This window comes from Leptodactylus fuscus, chromosome 1 (assembly GCF_031893055.1).
Source record: "Leptodactylus fuscus isolate aLepFus1 chromosome 1, aLepFus1.hap2, whole genome shotgun sequence".
In the NCBI taxonomy this organism is placed as follows: domain Eukaryota; kingdom Metazoa; phylum Chordata; class Amphibia; order Anura; family Leptodactylidae; genus Leptodactylus; species Leptodactylus fuscus.
This window is the reverse complement of record NC_134265.1, coordinates 160798277-160818541: the sequence shown is the minus strand read 5'-3', so window position 1 is coordinate 160818541 and position 20265 is coordinate 160798277. Positions and strand designations below refer to the sequence as shown.

Sequence of the window (20265 nt, the reverse complement as noted above, 5' to 3'; positions counted from 1 at the left end):
AGTAATGTGACCACCGCCTACTTTTGACGTCAACGTTAAATAACCAATTGCAGAAGGCACGTGTCATCAGCCATCTGTGTGCACTCATCATTGTGGAAAGCATGATGGATCAACACAAGTATGCTTCTATCCTTATGGACCATATTCACCCCTACATACAAATTGTTTTTCCTCAGGATTATGGCATCTACCAGACAATGCGACATGTCATAAAGCTCGCAGTGTACGTGTGTGGTTTGAGGAGCACCAGGATGAGTTTACCATACTCCCTTGGCCAGCAAATTCCCCGGACTTGAATCCAATTGAGAATCTGTGGGACCACCTCGATCGGGTTGTTTGTGCCATGGATGCTCAACCGTGTAAGCTAGCGCAGCTGGCCATGGCACTGGAGTTGGCATGGCTCAACATCCCAGTAAACAAAAAAAAAAAAAACATCCCAGTGAACATCATCACAACATCACGTCTCACAGCGGTCCGCTGGTTATTCTGGATTTTGACATTAATGTGACTGGACTGTGTAGTAAGTGGTTTATTGCCTCACTCTATACAGTGGAAGAGAGCTATCGTACTAAACAGGGTAGAGCTAAAAGATCTGTCCTATGTTCTCATCATCTCTACTTTATATTTTTGTCCTTCTCCATTATACAATCCCAATACTATACAAAGTTGGGATACTGTGTATAATGTAGAAAAACACCAAAATGCAATGATCTAGAGATCCCATATAACTGTATTTTATTCACAATAAAACATAGAACACATATCAGAAGTTGAAAGATAGATAAAAAAAAAAAAAAAGAATTAGCTCGTTCAGAAATTGATGGCAGTGACTCATCTTACAGAACAGTAGTAATGGGGATAACATGTTCCACATAAGGAATTGACTATGAATCTACAGTATATATTGTACAGTTCAAATGGATTTCAAAGTATTTATGTCAGCAATACTATACTTAGTTAGACCTGTATTTGTGAAAAGGAAAGAAAAAAAGTATAAAAACCAAAATGTTATCAAAAGTTCAAGAAATCTCTCCATTTGTGATCTTTTTTAGACCATTCCAATGTTTTATTACAGAAAAAAATATAAAAAACTAAAAACTTGATAGTCTTCAGTAGTTGATACTTTTTTAAAGGCTAACTAATAATGATGACAGATTACAAGCTTTCGAAGCTCTCGGCTTCTTCCTCAGGTAAATTTAAAAACAATTTCTGAAGGATTACCTGAGGAAGAAGCCGAGAGCTTCGAAAGCTTGTAATCTGTCATCATTATTAGTTAGCCATTAAAAAAGGTATCAATTACTGAAGACTCTCAAGTTTTTTGTTTTTTATATTTCATACCTACTGGCTAACACGGTACAAAAACAAATGTTTTCCTTATACAGAAAAAAAAAATAGACAATCTATGGCAATCCTTAAGCATACTGTAAGTCGAGAACAATACAGCCAATTATAATGACGCAAATAAGACAATTACGAGATCCGATAAGCAGAAATTCCTTTAAAACACAATCAAACCAGAAATACTACCACTTCTATTCAGCAGCCTGCAGGTATTGGACCATAATTCTATCATAGTTCTAACGTAATTAAATTAAAGCCACTTTATATACAGCTGCGGATCTAGGTTAAATCATATTCATAAACAGAGTAATCTAGCTGAAAACCCAGAGCACTAATTATTAATATCTACAAGAAATGGCACAAAGCCAACAGCAGGATTAATATTCAAGTAGTTGATACACGATAAGATAGTTGACACGTGAGGTGCTAGTAATAAATATTATTTTCCATTGAGTCAATGTGGATTTGGGATTTTGACAAATAATCAATGTCTGTCTCTTATAAACTTGCAAGTTTTAGTCCCCAACTACTGGGAGAAATAAGCTTTCTTCTTACATATTATTTGATGTGCGGATGATTTTCTGTCACTTTTGATCTACAAAGAGAAAATAGCATTTCTAAAAGCAGCAAATTGTCGGTATTTTAGGGAAAATGTGTTTTTAACATAGTAACGTTGGTGTGGTTATTTTGTTCTGACAGTACCTCATATGTTCCGCATGTGTGCATGGCCAATGGAGCATTTAAGTATTTTTCAAATGAATCAATACTAGTAAATTACGGGTTGACATTGTAAAACAAATAGTTGAGTTTTCTCATGAGATATTGCATATGACATATTGGACTTGAGGTTCAGAGTGAGACTGCAATCAATATCATATTTTCTTAATTAAGTACTATTTATAGGCACAATATAAAACACCCATTCTGTGAGGTTTATTTCATAAGCATCACCAGGACATCCGTTACAAATATTGGAATAATTAAGAATGTTTATTTATCTGTTCATTGCTATTACAAACATTTGGTGCCATATAAAATACCATCGGCAAGGGAACACACAACCATTTGTTCAGAAAGCTGGATATAATTTAACTGTGGTTTGGTTGTACAGATTATTAAGTATTTCCATATTGTTAAATGTGCTTTTCTAATATAAGCAATTCTGCATCTTATAACATCATTTTGGAAGATATCACCCTTCAGTTTATAAAGAAGTTATATGGTTTATATTTCATAAACCATGGCCGAACCTTGCCTGTAACGTCTATGCCTGTTCAGTTCTCTGCGCCACCCTCCGTTCGCACGCTAGGGCACAGGATGCACGTTAAGTTTGATTCCTTGCTTAGTATTTTTGTTGCACTCTGTGAACACTACTCTATCTCTGTAAGTGAATTTTCACCACATCCATATCCTGCACCGTGTTCGCTTTGTCCATCAAATAGTTAATTCTAGCCTTCCCTGTGATATTGACAGCCTATCTTCCACTCAAAACTAAGACGGGTCTTGGGTTTCCTATATACTGGAGATCAGCCCTCATGGAAGTGCTGGCTATTATAACTTTGTCCCTACTAACCTCCTCCTCTATTGTATTGATGACCTCTGATGTCTGGCTTACCCTTTGGCTACTGTCTTGGATTTTGACTCTGTACTGCATTGCTTAACTGTTACTGGACCTTTGGCTCCCTGACCTTCCTTTGTTGTTGTTTGTCTTGTCTTCATTGTGTGTTGTCACTTATATAGGAAGGGCCCATCGAACAGTTGCCACCTATTGCTTAAGATAGCACCGGCAAACAGGAAGGGAGAGTGGGGGAAATTCAGTTTAGGGCTCACTGTCTATTGTGCCCTCCCCCAGGGTTCACCAGCAGCATCCCTTACAAACCCATTCTACAATTTCATATATAAAAAGCAGTAGGCTACAGTATATATAATATATTCATTCTGTACTGTACATCATCTCTTTGGCTGTGCCCTTCATAATGTTATCATCATCTTTAAGGTTCTACATAACCAATGCATTCATGTATCTGTACATCTAAGGAACACATCACATCACCTATACAGTATGAAAGTCACATTTGAGGGGGAAAAAACTGGATATTTTTCAAGTAAAAGTGTAGAATAGAAAGAGAGGATTGAAACAATAAGCCATTGATTAGTTTAGACATAATATATTGAAAGTCATTATTCTGCATATTGCCATATTTCTAATGATAGGATTTTTTGAGAAAAACAACATATATAGGCTATGTTACAGCAATGTTACAATCTGTAGCTCATACATTAAACCTATTACAAGTAAAAAATGATCCTGTATTTTTATTATCAATAGTAGATCAAGGGAGTCAGGGGGAATCAAGTACCCCTAGCTGACATAGAAGGCTGATTCAGATAATTTTATTGCAGACAAGGGTACACTAACCTTTTAAACATTGAGAAACACAATACTAATAGGCAGTTGGCCCACAGCCACTGCCTTCACAACACTTAGAGGTTGAACTCTTGCTGGTGTCTGATTGTTGCGAGGCCAACTATTGGGACCCCCACTAATAATAAGAGAGGGGTCCTGTGTCACACTGTTCAACTGGAGTTGTAGTCACCCATGTCCTACTATTTCTTTCAACACTCTCATAGAGTTGAATGCATCATTTTTGGCCAAGTAGGAGCAGAAATGTATAACCACTAACCCATTCAAACTAGAGGACACGACCCTTGTTCTCATGATCAGTGGGGGCACCAACTGTGGAACTTACTGTTCTGTGTTTGGTGCAGATCCTGCAATGCATACAATCAATATGCTTTAAGATAAATTTTATTCCAACAACTGTCTTATGACTTTAGTATTGCAAAGAAACCCATGGATTTGAATGACCAGAGACTCAGATCTCTTTCAGATAAGTCTTCCTTAGCTGGTTAAGCTCAAAAACTGAATAAGTACATCCCCATGCTACAGATAGAGGAGAACAAGTGAATTCTGTAGGGATTAATCCAATGGTGTCGTGGATAATAGTAAAACCTAAAAGGATACTTAGAAATTATCTTATTGCTATGAAAATAGCAAATGCAACATGGCAGACTAACATTTTTGACAAAGTAGCAAAACATATTTCACCCATATATACCAAGATCAAATGTTTTTTCTTCTCCCCATAGTCCTTGTATGGGTCACATTTCCTGAAATGAGCACAGATGTGTGAATAGAACTCACAGTATCATGGTGAGTTATAATGTAGCGAGTTCCCAAACAACTGGATGGTTGCCATACTGAACTGACATACAACTGTCAGTTCAGTACAATAGCAATTTAGCTGTTCAGGAACTCACAGCATCGTAACTTACAATAATGCAGCGAGTTTGCTAACACACCCATGGTTAGTCTCGGACGGAAAACAGTGATGTGAACAAGGGCTTAGGCTTTATACATTCTAAAATGTCTCTTTTGGTTAATACAATGAATTATTATTTAAGCCTGAGACCCATCATCAAGCAGTGAGCTTAAATCCTAATAAGATATTATCACTTTTGGAATATAAAGGTTGAAGTCCTGATTATTATGTTTAACTACTGAGCAAATTTTTTTCCATGGGGTCAATGTCTGTTGATTTGGAGAGTCAGGGGCCACGTTCACAATTTAAACTTGTGACAGGTTTCATTAAATTCTCCCTCTTCATATTTTCCCTTTTAAAAAGTAATAAATGAAAGCAGAGTTAAGTCATTTCTTCATTGACATGCTTTACCGGCAACACACTATGTAGGTTAATAGAGGTGCAGCAGCGATGTTGGACACAATCAGATTGATTGTGAGCTTTTCTGGATTACTTCATTGCGATACTGTGCTCTCTGTTTAAGAATGCAATTAAGAAACAAGAAGCCTAATGACATTAATGATTGGTACTCAAAACAAAAAAAGGGTTGGGTATTAATCAAGAAGTTGGAAATATGATTGAAAGAGCAGCGATTCTCAACAGGTCTTTACAAAAAATACTACTTCAAAAAACCCCGTATTGGTTTGGTGACAGCGGCATGGGTTAGTACAAACCAATTTTCAGTTGCAAGAATACCAATCAACTCTTTTGTGAGTGCTAGCAGGTGAGAAACAGCTAGGACTGAAATCAGACGCCTTGCATATTTACTTTATTTTTCTTTGGCTCAACTTCAAATTCTATATTAAAAGTTTACTTTTCTGATTTAAAATTGCTATAGAAGTCAGAAGTAGAGATATCACCTTGTAATGTAGTTCATGCTTCTTCTAGTATAGGAATGGATAACATAGTCACACATCAATCTATGTATTAGGGGATATACTATGTTACTGTATATACAATATAAGCTTTAACTTGATATTATCCTAGGGAATTCCTATCAAACTTGATCAAACATTCTACAAATGAGCATTTATTTATAGACTGAATCACTGCTGACAGAAGATTTATAACTTAATATGATATAATATAATTTAGATCTTAATATAATGTATATACTGTATAATGTATATTAATAAAAACACCTTGTTTTCGGTAGTTGGTAGTCTGTTCAGAATTAGGCTGCATTCACACTGAGTAACGCTGGCGTTTTTTGTGCTTATTTTTGCACATAGCGCCGTGTTAACGCCGGGTAACGCCGCGTTAACGCCGCGTATACGCAGCGTTAACGCCGGGCAACGCCACCGCAAAATAGCGCGGCGTTAACGCGGCATTAACACGGCGTTACCCGGCGTTAACGTGGCGCTATGTGCAAAAATAAGCACAAAAAACGCCAGCGTTACTCAGTGTGAATGCAGCCTAAGAGTATAATTTTACTAACCAGTGACCTGTGCTCTGGATCTATTGCCTTGAGCACTGGGACTACTGGCACAAGCAGCTATCAAATTCCATTGTAGTAGTGCTCCTTGGTGCCCCAAATATCTTCAGAGATTACTAACATCCCAGTTACACGCATAGATGTCTAGATGTAGCAGTGTTTAACATGCCCTTCTGTAGCGTGATAACTATCTGCTCTGTCGTATATTATCACAGAAAATAAAAATTAGGTATTGAAATTCATTGAAAGAGTTGAGTTAGCACTCTGTGCCAGTGTTGTTAATGTATTAAGTGTCATGCTAAGCTTTGTCTCTTGATGTGTGTTGCAGTAAGTTTCTAAGGTCCCGTTGACACGGGGCAAGAGGGGGTGGATTTTGGCGCAGACTCCACCTCATAATCTGCCCCTTCACAATGGTGGTCTATGTAAACAAACATGCAGCTAGTTGAGGAAAGAAACAAGCTGCCCTTCAGGCGGATTCCGCAGCTGAATCAGCTGCAGTGTCCACCTCGCGACAGCACCTTCCGGACTAGGCCCATTCATTTGGGCCTAATCTGGAGCGGAAAGCTGCGACGGGATTCCGTACACTGCACCGTGCAGCAGCCATGATGGAATATGACATGCGGAATCCCAGTGTGAATGCAACCTAAAACATTTCCTAAAGTTATAGAGTTTATATAGTCTATCAATTTCCTTTCAACAGACAATCAACAAATCTATATCATTGTGGTAACACTTCTGACTTCTATTCACTTTAAAAACTGCTAAACGCTGTAACTGTAACATTGTAGGATTCAGTTTCCTCATAAAACACATGTATTTTAGACCTCAAACTCCTATGAAAGTCTTGCTATTGTCTTATCTGGATTTTCTATGATTTATAATAGTTAAAGTTTTTTTTACCTTTATTTGTTTAGAAATGGTTAAGACGCTCACCCTGTGTTTCTGCGTGCAGTCAGGTTTGTAGAATATCTGAGCTGGACCTTTGCCCTTAACGCCTAATTTTAAAGTACATTTGAGACATGTTTCAAGAAGGTCCCCTAAAGAAAGGGGCAGTGACCCAACAAGGGACACAGCGGATACAGAATGACTGCTTCCTGTAACTTCCGACCAGTTCACACGTGATAGTAGAAAGACAATGGCACCATACACTTTTTTTTTGGTGGTGGTGCTGCATATTAGGGTTCTCCAACCCACTGAACATTTTCTATCTACACTCCTAGCACTGCTGAGCAAACAAACTACCTTTGTACTTGCAATCAGTTCACACATGAGACACACACCATGTTGCAGATTCCTCAGACATTTACCGTATTTTCCGGACTATAAGGCGCACATAAAAACCTACGATTTCCTCAGAAATCGTAAGTGCGGCTTATAGTCCGGTGCGGCTTATATATGGATGGAAGCGGCGGCAAAGACTGCGTGCCGCTTCCATACATACATAAAAGGCACCGTAAGGGTGCATTCACACTACTGAACGCCGGCGTGTATCACAGCCGTACACGCCGGCGTTACAGCAGGGCTGCCGGACACTTCCTATTCATTTCTATGGGAGCAGGCATGCGAGCGCTCCCCATAGAAATGAATGGACAGACACTTCCCATTCATTTCTATGGGAGCCGGCATGCGAGCGCTCCCTATAGAAATGAATGGAAAAAAGCAGTCCATTCATTTCTATGGGGAGCGCTCGCATGCCTGCTCCCATAGAAATGAATAGGAAGTGTCCGGCAGCCCTGCTGTCACGCCGGCCTGAAACAGAACGTGAAACTTACCCAGCGGTGCAGGGCGGGCAGGCGGGCATTCAGGCCTCCTCTGCCTCCGATGTTCCGTCCTTCTCCTCCGGCGCTCGCTGATAATGGCCGGGGCGCATGCGCAATATCATAATGCTTCTACTGCGCATGTGCCCTGGCCATTATCAGCTTGCGAGCGCCGGAGGAGGACGGAACATCGGAGGAAGAGGAGGCCTGAATGCCCGCCCACCCTGCACCGCTCGGTAAGTTTCACATTCTGTTTCAGGCTTTTATTTTAAAACGGGGGGGGGGGGGGGTAGTTTAATCTAACGTTTACAGTTGGGCTCTATCAGCATGATTTTGCTGATAGAGCCCCTCCTCGCCTGCCGAGCGCTTCCAATAGAAGCGGCTGGCACGCGGGGGGTTAAGCGGCCGCTGGCAAAGTCTGCCTGCCGCCGCTTTCAATAAGATATAATGCGCACCGGACTGCGGCTTATAGTCCGGTGCGCCTTATATATGAACCGAGACGGACTATAAGGCGCTCATGGGCAATGCGGCTTATAGTCCAGTGCGCCTTATAGTCCGTAAAATACGGTATTATCATTTTGACAGTGAGGAACAATTTTTTGTCGCACCTCTCGGTGATCCTTTCCTAGCCAAGTAGTAAACTTTTATAATACCAGTAGCCGAAAATTAAATTTCTTAAAATCAAATTTACTTACAAAGAGTTTATGTAACTGTTTTGCAACTGCATATAGTTTTGTTATTTTTCATTTACCCAAATATGGGTAATACGGGTAAGACTTTAGTGCTGATAGTAAATACTGTATTCTACGGAAGTTTGGTAAAAATATAGATTAGATCCTTCTTACCTGTTATGTAATCTTCCTTGTCTTTACCTGGACACACAATCCAATAAAACATCCGTCCAATGTGACTAAACGTATGAGCCAGATATGAAACATCTAGGACCTCTGGGTTCCCATTGCATTCATTATGGGTACTAATTATTACACTTGTATAGTTCACATGCACATTTTTCAGTAAAGAGCTGTAATGTGAACTGCTGGTCTAGGAAATTCTGTAATATCATTTTCATCTTAATTACATTGGCTAAAAATTGTGTTTTCCATCTTGGGTTTATTTGTCAAATGTAAACTGATAATCACGGTACGGATTTGTTTAATAAGATTACTATTTTTCTAATTAATATGGTAATATGCTGCCTATGATTTGCACATATTGCTTTTCTATTAATTACTCATGATTTCTTTTTGCTTAATTTGTGTCTCCTCAAAGCTGAAGTTTGTTATGCTAGAAAAATATTATTGGATGCTTTCATGATTGTGAAAACTGAAAATTATTCTCTAGGTTGCTTCAACAATCAACAAATATTCACCATATTGAGATTCACAGGTTTACTATGCCAACACCTTGATGTTAATTATTTCACTTTTATTCATTAAAAACATATATTGAAAAAGTGATTAATTTGTTTATAATAGACAGGTGGCCATGCCATAGCCATAAATTTAATAGTATTCAATTTAATGTGCCTTGTCCAAAATAAACAAATGTGGAAATATACATTACATCGCCTCTATATGAGCAGATAAGAAACCCAAGACATCTATATTTTCAGCACGTGCAAGGTTTCAATACAATGAAATAGACATAGCTGAATACTGATAATTTAGCAGTTAAGACCGGGACCCCACATTGCTAAAACGGGGCGTTATGGTCATGGTGGAAATGCTGCAGCAAAAAAAGGTTCATTTTACATTACCAGCAAGATAGATGGGATTCTGGCTAATCCCACCTATGCATTGCAGTAAAAAAAAATCTGCAACGGAAACAGGGCAATTTAAAAAATGTAGTGTTTTTATTAGAGATGAGCGAACACTAAAATGTCCGGGGTTCGAAATCTGATTCGAACAGCCGCACACTGTTCGACTGTTCGAACGGATTTCGAACCCCATTATAGTCTATAGGGGGAAATGCTCATTTCAGGGGTACGCAAAATTCAATAAAATTATACTTACCAAGTCCACGAGTGACGGTCGGGCTGGATTCTTCTCCCTGCGCAACGTCCCCGCGTCTTCTTCCGGGTGGAATTCACTCTGCCTAGGCATCGGGGCCTAGGCAGAGCTGACTGCGCATACGTGGTCGGCTCTGCCCGGCCCGACGCCTGAGCAGAGCCGACTGCGCATGCGAGGACATGCCCGCGCATGTGCAGTCGGCTCTGCCTAGGCCGGATGCCTAGGCAGAGTGAATTCCACACAGAAGAAGATGAGGGGACGCAGAAGAGAAGGTAAGAGAAGAACCAGCGTTGATTGGCAGAATGTATAGCATTCTGCCAATCAACGCTGGTTCTGCATCGAACCTTAAACTTCAAACAGCTAGTAGTGTTCGATCGAGTACGAGTATTTCGAATACCGTAGTATTCGATCGAACACCTACTCGATCAAACACTACTCGCTCATCTCTATTCGAAACGGCTGTTCCGAACAGTGTTCGCTCATCTCTAGTTTTTATAACTCGAAGCATGTCAATTATACCTATGGAGATGCTGGCATATTCTGTATAGCTATAACAGAGGCAGAAAGTGCAGGGTTTTCCTCCTTTCTGTGAAAAATGCTGTGGGGAAAAAACGTAACGTGTTTCCGATGTGATCTTTTCCGCAGTGTTTTTTTGCCTTAGCCTTAGTTCTTGTGCAGATCATTAATTGAGTCTCAACCTGGATAGTTGTCTAACTTTCCTCCACTACTTTACTTACTTTAGATAGCTGTCAGTTATTGTCTGACTACTACTGTATCTTGCCCGCCTTCCCCATACACATAAACACTGGGATCAGTCAAGCGAGAAAGCCTCTGTCAGACACTTCTGCTTGCATCCTATCTATCTATGAACAAAAATGTTTGATAAATCCAAATTCCCAATCTTTATTTCCATCAACATCTGCCATAAGGAGTAGGATACACTACTATTGTCCATAAGCAACTTTACAGTAACGTAATCCTACAATGTTTAATGAGCCTTGTTAAGACCACAACTGATTGCTAAAACAAAGCCGGAAAAGTATTGTGTGCCATGCCTCTTCATTTCTGCTCGGGGCACATCTTTCTTGGATGGTGTTCATGCTATATATGTAACACATTCTGACAGAACAGAACAAAGAACTGCAAATGTACCCCTGTGCTAGTAGATCTTTGAGCATGGAGCTATCAGCTGAGGGACTTATAGGACGCAATCTTTCCTACTTGCTTAGGGCTTAGGCATATAAATTGGATACCAGATGGAAACAATGGGACCATAAGGGAAGTTTTACACCGCTTTTAAGACTTGGCTTATTTTTTACTGGTGTATTTTTTTGCAACAAATTTATCAAAATATCTCATAGTGTTTCATATATTTGTTGTAATTCTCTGTAGGAAGAGCTCCACGTTTCAGTAAGGATTTTGGTACATTTTTAAGCCAAGTTAGAAGTGAATAGTTATTTGCAAAAAATTAGACTTAAATCTATGTGCTGTATAAACCAAGTCCACAATGCAACAGAGTCTTTGAAAAAAAGAGCATTAGGCACAGAACTGTATAAAAATGGCACTATAATAATTTTGGTGCAAGAGTTGCAAAAAAGCACTAAATCATGCAACAATTCAAGTGCAAATGGAATAATAAATTGTTCCTACATCCTCCATGGCCCCTAAAAGGGACAAATTTGGAACATAAGTCAGTATTTTATATTTAAGATTGCCGTCTATTCATCCTTATTGATTGGAACCATGACAAGACATGAAGCCTGTTTCTGTAGTTACACTGTATCACGAAAAAAAGGAACATATACATAAAACAGATTGTGGCCTCTGCAATTTCTATATCACTTTTAAGTCTAAAATACATCTTTCTGCTGTTTTCAATGAAACTTCTGGAAAGATAGGAAGCATTAATATCTTGCTTTGTATTTTTTACCTAGATCTATATGACACACTTCATCAGAGCTTGTCCGCTAATATCACAGTTAGTTGAGACAACAATTGGCTGTTTGCTGTTAGAAATATGACGGGAAATTTATGGTGAATTACTTTGATGCTTTCTATTCTGTGTTCAGTTACTTCTCCCTTGATGTAAGTGACTGAACGGTTCCGGAAAGTGTGGTAAACCATTTGTCCATGGTCTTTTAAAGTAATAATAGTTATATTAAAAGTCTGCAAATTTTTATGCCATAAAAATGGTAAAGAAAAAAAAAACTTTTGCCAAAATATCATTGTTTTTCTCAATATGCAAATGAGTTTTGGGAAACGAAGGCATTGTCAATGCGGTAAAGAAGTAAGCAGCAGCACCCTCATTGCTATAAAGAGCTCATTTGTATATTGATGATTAAAAATGTTGATATCTCGGCCACAGAGATACTCATTCAAAAGGGGAAACATTGCTTGATTCAAGTGGCCCTAAACTATCTATATGTGAGTTGATATACAGGGTTCTTGAGACAGACTCCCTTAAAATCTGAATTTACCATAATGCTTCTGGAATGAGTAGTAATGTGCCGGGTATGAAAGAGAGCTGAAGAGCGACAAAGTAGAATTCACAGACTCCTATACTTTATACTATGTGACCCACAGTTACTATATGTATCATGTACTACCTTCTAAATATCAAAAATGGTCACACAGCATATGTTATGTTTTAAAGCATTTTATATAACAGACGTATTCTCCCCCAGAAGGGAAGCAATCCTTTACAAATGACCTGTAGTGATTGTGTGTTCATGAAGTTTTTCCAAAAGAACAACACTATTTTAAAAACGCTAAAATATCTCTCTATAGAGAGGTCACCCCTTTGCAAACCAGACTTTCTGTGAGTTTTAGTCCTACTCTGAAAAAACCACCAGAGATCCATTTTTCAATAAGTTGTGGCCTCACTTACTGTATCTATTTATTTGCATGTCTAATAAAACCCAGGATTGCAAGCCTAAACCATTTTAAAAGGAAGTGAAAAACATACAATAAAAAGAGGCTTAACACAGTGGACATATATGGCCTGGTTCACATCTGTGTTCGGGTTTCCATTTGAGGAGTCCTCTTGGGGACCCCCTGAACAGAAACCTAAAAAAGCAGTTACCTAAGGAAACTTGCGAACTCCATAGACTATAATGGGGTCTGTGTGGTTTCCACACGAAAAATGCAGAGAGAAAAGTGCTGCTGGCAGGATAGGGGAACTGAATGGTCCGAACGCAGTTGTGAATCGGGTTTATGACTGTTTGCACTCCTGCATCATAAATGGAAACAATTGCTCTCTGTTCATGGTGTTGGTAGGAGATAGTAGACATTATAAAGTCTTTTATAGGAAACAACTTTTTGCGCCAAAATCATTGTGCAAATATATTTACTTACCATTCTCTTATTATATGAATGTAACAATACAGATAGCGAGGCTTGGGACTTTCTGACATCTAATCAGAAATAAACCTACTGTATCGTAAATTCTGCTCTATGAAGCATTGAAGCAACACCTGTACTTGTGATTATGTTACAGTATGTCTTATGCAAATCAAGAATAAATGTGCTGCTTAAGATGCTTTCTCTTTTGAAGATGGACTGATGCATCTCAAATACATAGCAAACTCTTCATGAGCAGTAGTTATGTGCAAAACCCCACAAAAAACTCATTTATATCAAAGAGAATCACAGTAAAGTTTATTGTGTGTCATTATTACCCTGACAATATTGGTGGCAAGTTTTATTTGCACCAGATTAGTAAGATTTCTCATATAGGGCTCATTGCTGTAAAATGTAAATATAAGACCTGGATCAAAAGATTAAAATATATCCACAAAACACAAAACGTTAGGGTCTGTATGTACTGTATGGAAGCTACTGTACATATGAAACAGAAAAGTCAACTGGTTAACACAGAAACATACAGAATCATGTTCGATGACCGTGTTGTTACAAAAGGGTTGCCTCAATGTCCTTAGAGTTTTGTCTCGACTACCCATTCAGTTGTTCTATTCATTAGATAGAGAACCTCTGTAGCCAGCACGTAAAATATTAAGACTGGCACCTGATGCGCTGGTCGTGATATCAATTCCCCCCAGTATTCTTCCTATTCCTTAATAGATTTATCCAGTTTCTTATTTTCATTGTAAATAGAAATTGCTCTAGAGAACAGTATATGGTATAGTTAACAAGCTCCTATTAACTTACTGTGAATATTACCGTTAAAATTGCTTCTCAACACATTCTCTATTTCAAAGTAAGCTTCATGCCGAGAGACTCACTCATTCATGTTAAATAATTAGCGCTAATTACCAAGCTGCAGTTAAAATAGAAATAGAATTCTGACATTTACATAGCTATGGACAACAACACTATATTGTGACCTAATACGAAAATAAGAAATTGTTATGCTAATAAAAATAATTAATAATTCCCTCAAGAGTTGCATCTGGCTGATCGAAATACCTCTAAAAGTCAATACAGAGAGAAGACCAAAAGCAAAACATCTGTTATAGAATTGCTAGGACAGCAATTCCCAAATAGCTGCTGGAAACCCTGGGAAAGGGGCACAAGAGACAGTGAGCCCTATGCTGAAACCCCCCACTGTCCCTTCCTGCTTGCCTCGTCCTATCCTATGTAATAGGCGGCAACTGGGTGACGGGCCCTTCCTATATACGTGAAACACAAAATGCAGACAAGAAAACAACACAAAAGGGAGGTCATCAAGCCAATGGTTCGGTAACAGTCGAGCTATGCAGTGCCAAATCAAAATCCAAACAATAGTCAATAGGGTAAGCCAGAGGTTGGAAGTCAGTAATATAATAGTAGAAGAAGAGAAGCTTAGCAGGGACAAATTCAATAGCCAGCAAGTCTATGTGAGCTGATAGCCTATATATAGGAAGCCAAAGACCATCCCCAGGCTTGATTGGAAGACAGGCTGACAGTCAAATGGCAAGGCTAGAATTAACCATTTCATGAACAGAAGCAAACAAAGTGCAGATGATGGATATGGTGGAATTTCAATTACAGAAATAGAGCCTTGTTCACACAGTACGACCAAAAACTCTAAGTAAGGAATCATACTGCACATGCCTCCTGTGCCGCAGCATTCGAGCAGAGGGTGGCGCAGAGACCTGAATAGGCAGAGACATTACAACATCATTGTATTATCATCATGTATCACTATTAGAGATGAGCGAGTACTGTTCAGATCAGCCGATCCGAACAGCACGCTCGCATAGAAATGAATGGACGTAGCCGGCACGCGGGGGGTTAAGCGGCCGGCCGACATCAAAGCGGAAGTACCAGGTGCATCCATTCATTTCTATGGAGCGTGCTGTTCAGATCGGCTGATCCGAACAGTACTTGCTCATCTCTAATCACTATCATTTCTCTGTAATGTTCCAGAAACTGACATGGCAAAACTGTTAAATAATGGCTGAAAAACCTTACAGCAACATTTTCAAATACACAACTTCCCTGTGCTCAGCTATAAAGTGCATCTGTGGTTAAACGTTACAATAAAATCTAATTGCATAATACAGATATTTTTCTCCAAAGTTGTTTCCCAGTAAGGTTCTAGTATGGAGTAAATATTATGTTGTATAAATTATGGGGTCTGGGATCTAAAAAATTGGCCTTAGATCTAGAGTATACTTGAAGGTCTGAATAAAGGGGTCTGGAAAGAATTACAATTAAGTTTTCCACATAACAAATCACAACTTGAAATACTATGTCCTGTCAAAGTAGATGTCTGTATAGTTGTACCAAAATTTAATTTGACACTGCTACTGCTTGATGTCTTATCACAAAATACAAGAAAGGCTATTGAAAAGTCATTGCAAGACTCAAGGCAAATTCTATATGTGGTATGTTAACAAATTATGGTATTTGCGCTGAATTATGTGGACTGAATTTTGAAATTTGGATAAAAGGGGTAACCAAGCTTTATGGAGACATCAAATTGTATTTATCATCATGATTACAGACAATCTCATCCCTCTTTACCAGTGGTTCTCAAGGGGTAATGCTGCAGCCTTCAAGGGTACATACCAGCATTGCTATGAAAATAAACTTTCCCTAGCAATGTTCCCTTGCTGGTTGCTGGAGCACTACAGATTAAGAATATAGGCATTCCTTAGTCTGGCTAAGACTGTGTGCTGTTCCTCCTGCCATTTCTGGAGCTGTCTCAGTATCTGCCAAAAGTTTAATACTGTTGTCTTCACAGTGTGGGAGTTGAAAGGGATTGTGGATGTCAAGTGTGCAAAGATTATCGAGAATGAGAGTTTCAGGAATACTGATGATGAGCCATTACTGATAGGAGGTTGAGGAGTATAAATATAAGCATTACTGAATATATTGTCCTGCATGTTTATAATGGGTTAGTAATGAAATGGACAGGCAGGCCCCCTTATACACAATGGCATACAAGCCATGAAAAAAAGTCACAACAGTTTTCTGCAAGTGAAAGTGTTTGAGAAAAAATTGCAGCTTTTTTAGTTCTATACCCAACAATTTCCTCAAAAGAGGCACAGCTGGACGAGAGTCATCGGTCTTGTCAAATCTATCATCATTTACCTCAGTAAAACTATCCCAGATAAATAAAGCAGAGTAGCTACAGCATAAAGATATAAATTTACACCAAGATACAAGATCTAAGGCAAAGAGCTAATATCACATATTTTCTATTATAAAAAAAAATGACACATTTTTACAGGATATGCTTACCCAGACTTCCTAGTGGAATATGCATTGCTTTTGAGTCACACTTGCGCACTTGAGGACACTTGCAAAGGTGACCTGTAGCGGCAGTCACTATAGGAATACATAGTAATATAAATGACCTCTCACTGCTCCAACTAGAACCTTGTTCTGCAGTGACAAGAGGTAATGACTTAAATCCTTGCTGTGTCACAAAGCTTCTTGAGTGTCGAGCATTGAACATATGGGAGCTACCTTCCAACAGGTAGTGCTACAGGAGCGTTTGTTTTGTTTTTTTCAGAAAGAAAGCTTATTTGCATACTAGCTTCTGCCCACGACTTTGTCTGCTTAGACTTCAGAATTGGGTCTAGAGAGAAATGAAAAATGTATAAACAATAAAAAAATTTGCCTGCTCCAGCGTTTCGGCGGCTCTCACGCTGGCCTGGCGCTGAACTTGTTCCTTGTGCCGTCCCTGTGATTGTTCCAGCATTTCAGCAGCTTGCTGGAACGCCATATAATGAGTGTCGATGATCCGCCTGCTCCAGCATTTCGGCAGCTCTCAAGCTGGCCTGCCGCTGAACTTGTTCCTCGTGCCGTACATGTGATTGTTCCAGCATCTCAGCAGTTCGCTGGGGTGCCATATAATGAGACTGTTGTTAGCATTGATGATCCACCTATTCCATCTAGCTTACTCAATCACCCTCAGCTCCACAGTTTTCCAGACATGTTTAAAATTGGGAAACTGCCAATTTGTATTAAAAGGGGTTTTCCCCATCTCAGTGTCTCAGTGCTCTGCCTAGAGTGTCTGCTTCTCATTTCCTGTATTTGTCTCTCCCTCCTCCCTCAGGCTGAACAGGACACAGAACTCTTATGCAGATCAGAATAATATGCAGATGCTTTACAGAATGGACTCAGTGTTATCTGTGTGTTTACATAGAGAGATAACAGACCAGGCTTTACGGCAAACTGCAATTAGCTGAGACACTACTGCTGGCAAAAGCAGTTTAATATAGTATATGAACATAAATTCATAACAGTCTTTAAGCCATGTTATTTACTGGGATAAAAACTAGCCTTTGTGTTATTCCAAGTTACAAACTATCTATGTGCCAAATTTCATCCAAATCCATTCAGCCATTTTTGCATGATTGAGTAACAAACATAATATTAGTAGGATAGAATAGGATAGGATAGGATAGGATAGGATAGGGTAGGGTAGGGTAGGGTAGGATAGGATAGGATGCTATCACAGGATGTTAGAGATCTCAACTTATAATCCCCTACAATAGACACTTATATCTACCTGTATAATCAACTGAATACAAGTACATCTACCATCAATAGCGTAATAACTAGAGATGAGCGAACAGTGTTCTATCGAACTCATGTTCGATCGGATATTAGGCTGTTCGGCATGTTCGAATCGAATCGAACACCGCGTGGTAAAGTGCGCCATTACTCGATTCCCCTCCCACCTTCCCTGGCGCCTTTTTTGCTCCAATAACAGCGCAGGGTAGGTGGGACAGGAACTACGACACCGGTGACGTTGAAAAAAGTAGGCAAAACCCATTGGCTGCCGAAAACATGTGACCTCTAATTTAAAAGAACAGCGCCGCCCAGGTTCGCGTCATTCTGAGCTTGCAATTCACCGAGGACGGAGGTTTCCGTCCAGCTAGCTAGGGCTTAGATTCTGGGTAGGCAGGGACAGGCTAGGATAGGAAGGAGAAGACAACCACAACAGCTCTTGTAAGAGCTAAATTCCAGGGAGAAGCTTGTCAGTGTAACGTGGCACTGACGGGCTCAATCGCCGCAACCCAGCTTTCCCAGGATCCTGAATGGAATACACTGTCAGTGTATTCCCGTATACCCGATATATACCCCGATACCCGTTCCAACGGTGTGCCCCCCCACCTTCACCCCAGAAATACCCTGCAAGTCCCCTAGCAATAGAATTGGGGCTATATACACCCACAATTTTTACTACTGGTATACAGTGCCATTGTCTGACTGGGAATTCAAAGAATATATTGGGAATACAAATACCCTCATTTCTTGCTACTGCCATATAGTGCCAGTTTCTGACTGGTAATTCAAAGAATATATTGGGGTTACGTGCACCCACAATTTTTACTACTGGTATACAGTGCCATTGTCTGACTGGGAATTCAAAGAATATATTGGGAATACAAATACCCTCATTTCTTGCTACTGCCATATAGTGCCAGTGTCTGACTGGGAATTCAAAGAATATATTGGGGTTACGTGCACCCACAATTTTTACTACTGGTATACAGTGCCATTGTCTGACTGGGAATTCAAAGAATATATTGGGGTTATAAATACCCTCATTTCTTGCTACTGCCATATAGTGCCAGTTTCTGACTGGTAATTCAAAGAATATATTGTGGTTACGTGCACCCACAATTTTTACTACTGGTATACAGTGCCATTGTCTGACTGGGAATTCAAAGAATATATTGGGAATACAAATACCCTCATTTCTTGCTACTGCCATATAGTGCCAGTGTCTGACTGGGAATTCAAAGAATATATTGGGGTTACGTGCACCCACAATTTTTACTACTGGTATACAGTGCCATTGTCTGACTGGGAATTCAAAGAATATATTGGGAATACAAATACCCTCATTTCTTGCTACTGCCATATAGTGCCAGTGTCTGACTGGGAATTCAAAGAATATATTGGGGTTACGTGCACCCACAATTTTTACTACTGGTATACAGTGCCATTGTCTGACTGGGAATTCAAAGAATATATTGGGGTTATAAATACCCTCATTTCTTGCTACTGCCATATAGTGCCAGTTTCTGACTGGTAATTCAAAGAATATATTGTGGTTACGTGCACCCACAATTTTTACTACTGGTATACAGTGCCATTGTCTGACTGGGAATTCAAAGAATATATTGGGAATACAAATACCCTCATTTCTTGCTACTGCCATATAGTGCCAGTGTCTGACTGGGAATTCAAAGAATATATTGGGGTTACGTGCACCCACAATTTTTACTACTGGTATACAGTGCCATTGTCTGACTGGGAATTCAAAGAATATATTGGGAATACAAATACCCTCATTTCTTGCTACTGCCATATAGTGACAGTGTCTGACTGGGAATTCAAAGAATATATTGGGGTTACGTGCACCCACAATTTTTACTACTGGTATACAGTGCCATTGTCTGACTGGGAATTCAAAGAATATATTGGGGTTATAAATACCCTCATTTCTTGCTACTGCCATATAGTGCCAGTTTCTGACTGGTAATTCAAAGAATATATTGTGGTTACGTGCACCCACAATTTTTACTACTGGTATACAGTGCCATTGTCTGACTGGGAATTCAAAGAATATATTGGGAATACAAATACCCTCATTTCTTGCTACTGCCATATAGTGCCAGTGTCTGACTGGGAATTCAAAGAATATATTGGGGTTACGTGCACCCACAATTTTTACTACTGGTATACAGTGCCATTGTCTGACTGGGAATTCAAAGAATATATTGGGAATACAAATACCCTCATTTCTTGCTACTGCCATATAGTGCCAGTTTCTGACTGGTAATTCAAAGAATATATTGGGGTTACGTGCACCCACAATTTTTACTACTGGTATACAGTGCCATTGTCTGACTGGGAATTCAAAGAATATATTGGGAATACAAATACCCTCA

General features: G+C 39.3%; 1 protein-coding gene across 34 annotated transcripts in view; it reads left to right on the top strand.

Annotated features, from left to right (window-relative positions):
* PTPRD (protein tyrosine phosphatase receptor type D) overlaps positions 1–20265 on the top strand; it is a 1471303-nt gene that overhangs the window by 782511 nt on the left and 668527 nt on the right. The gene's annotated exons all lie outside the window — the stretch shown is intronic.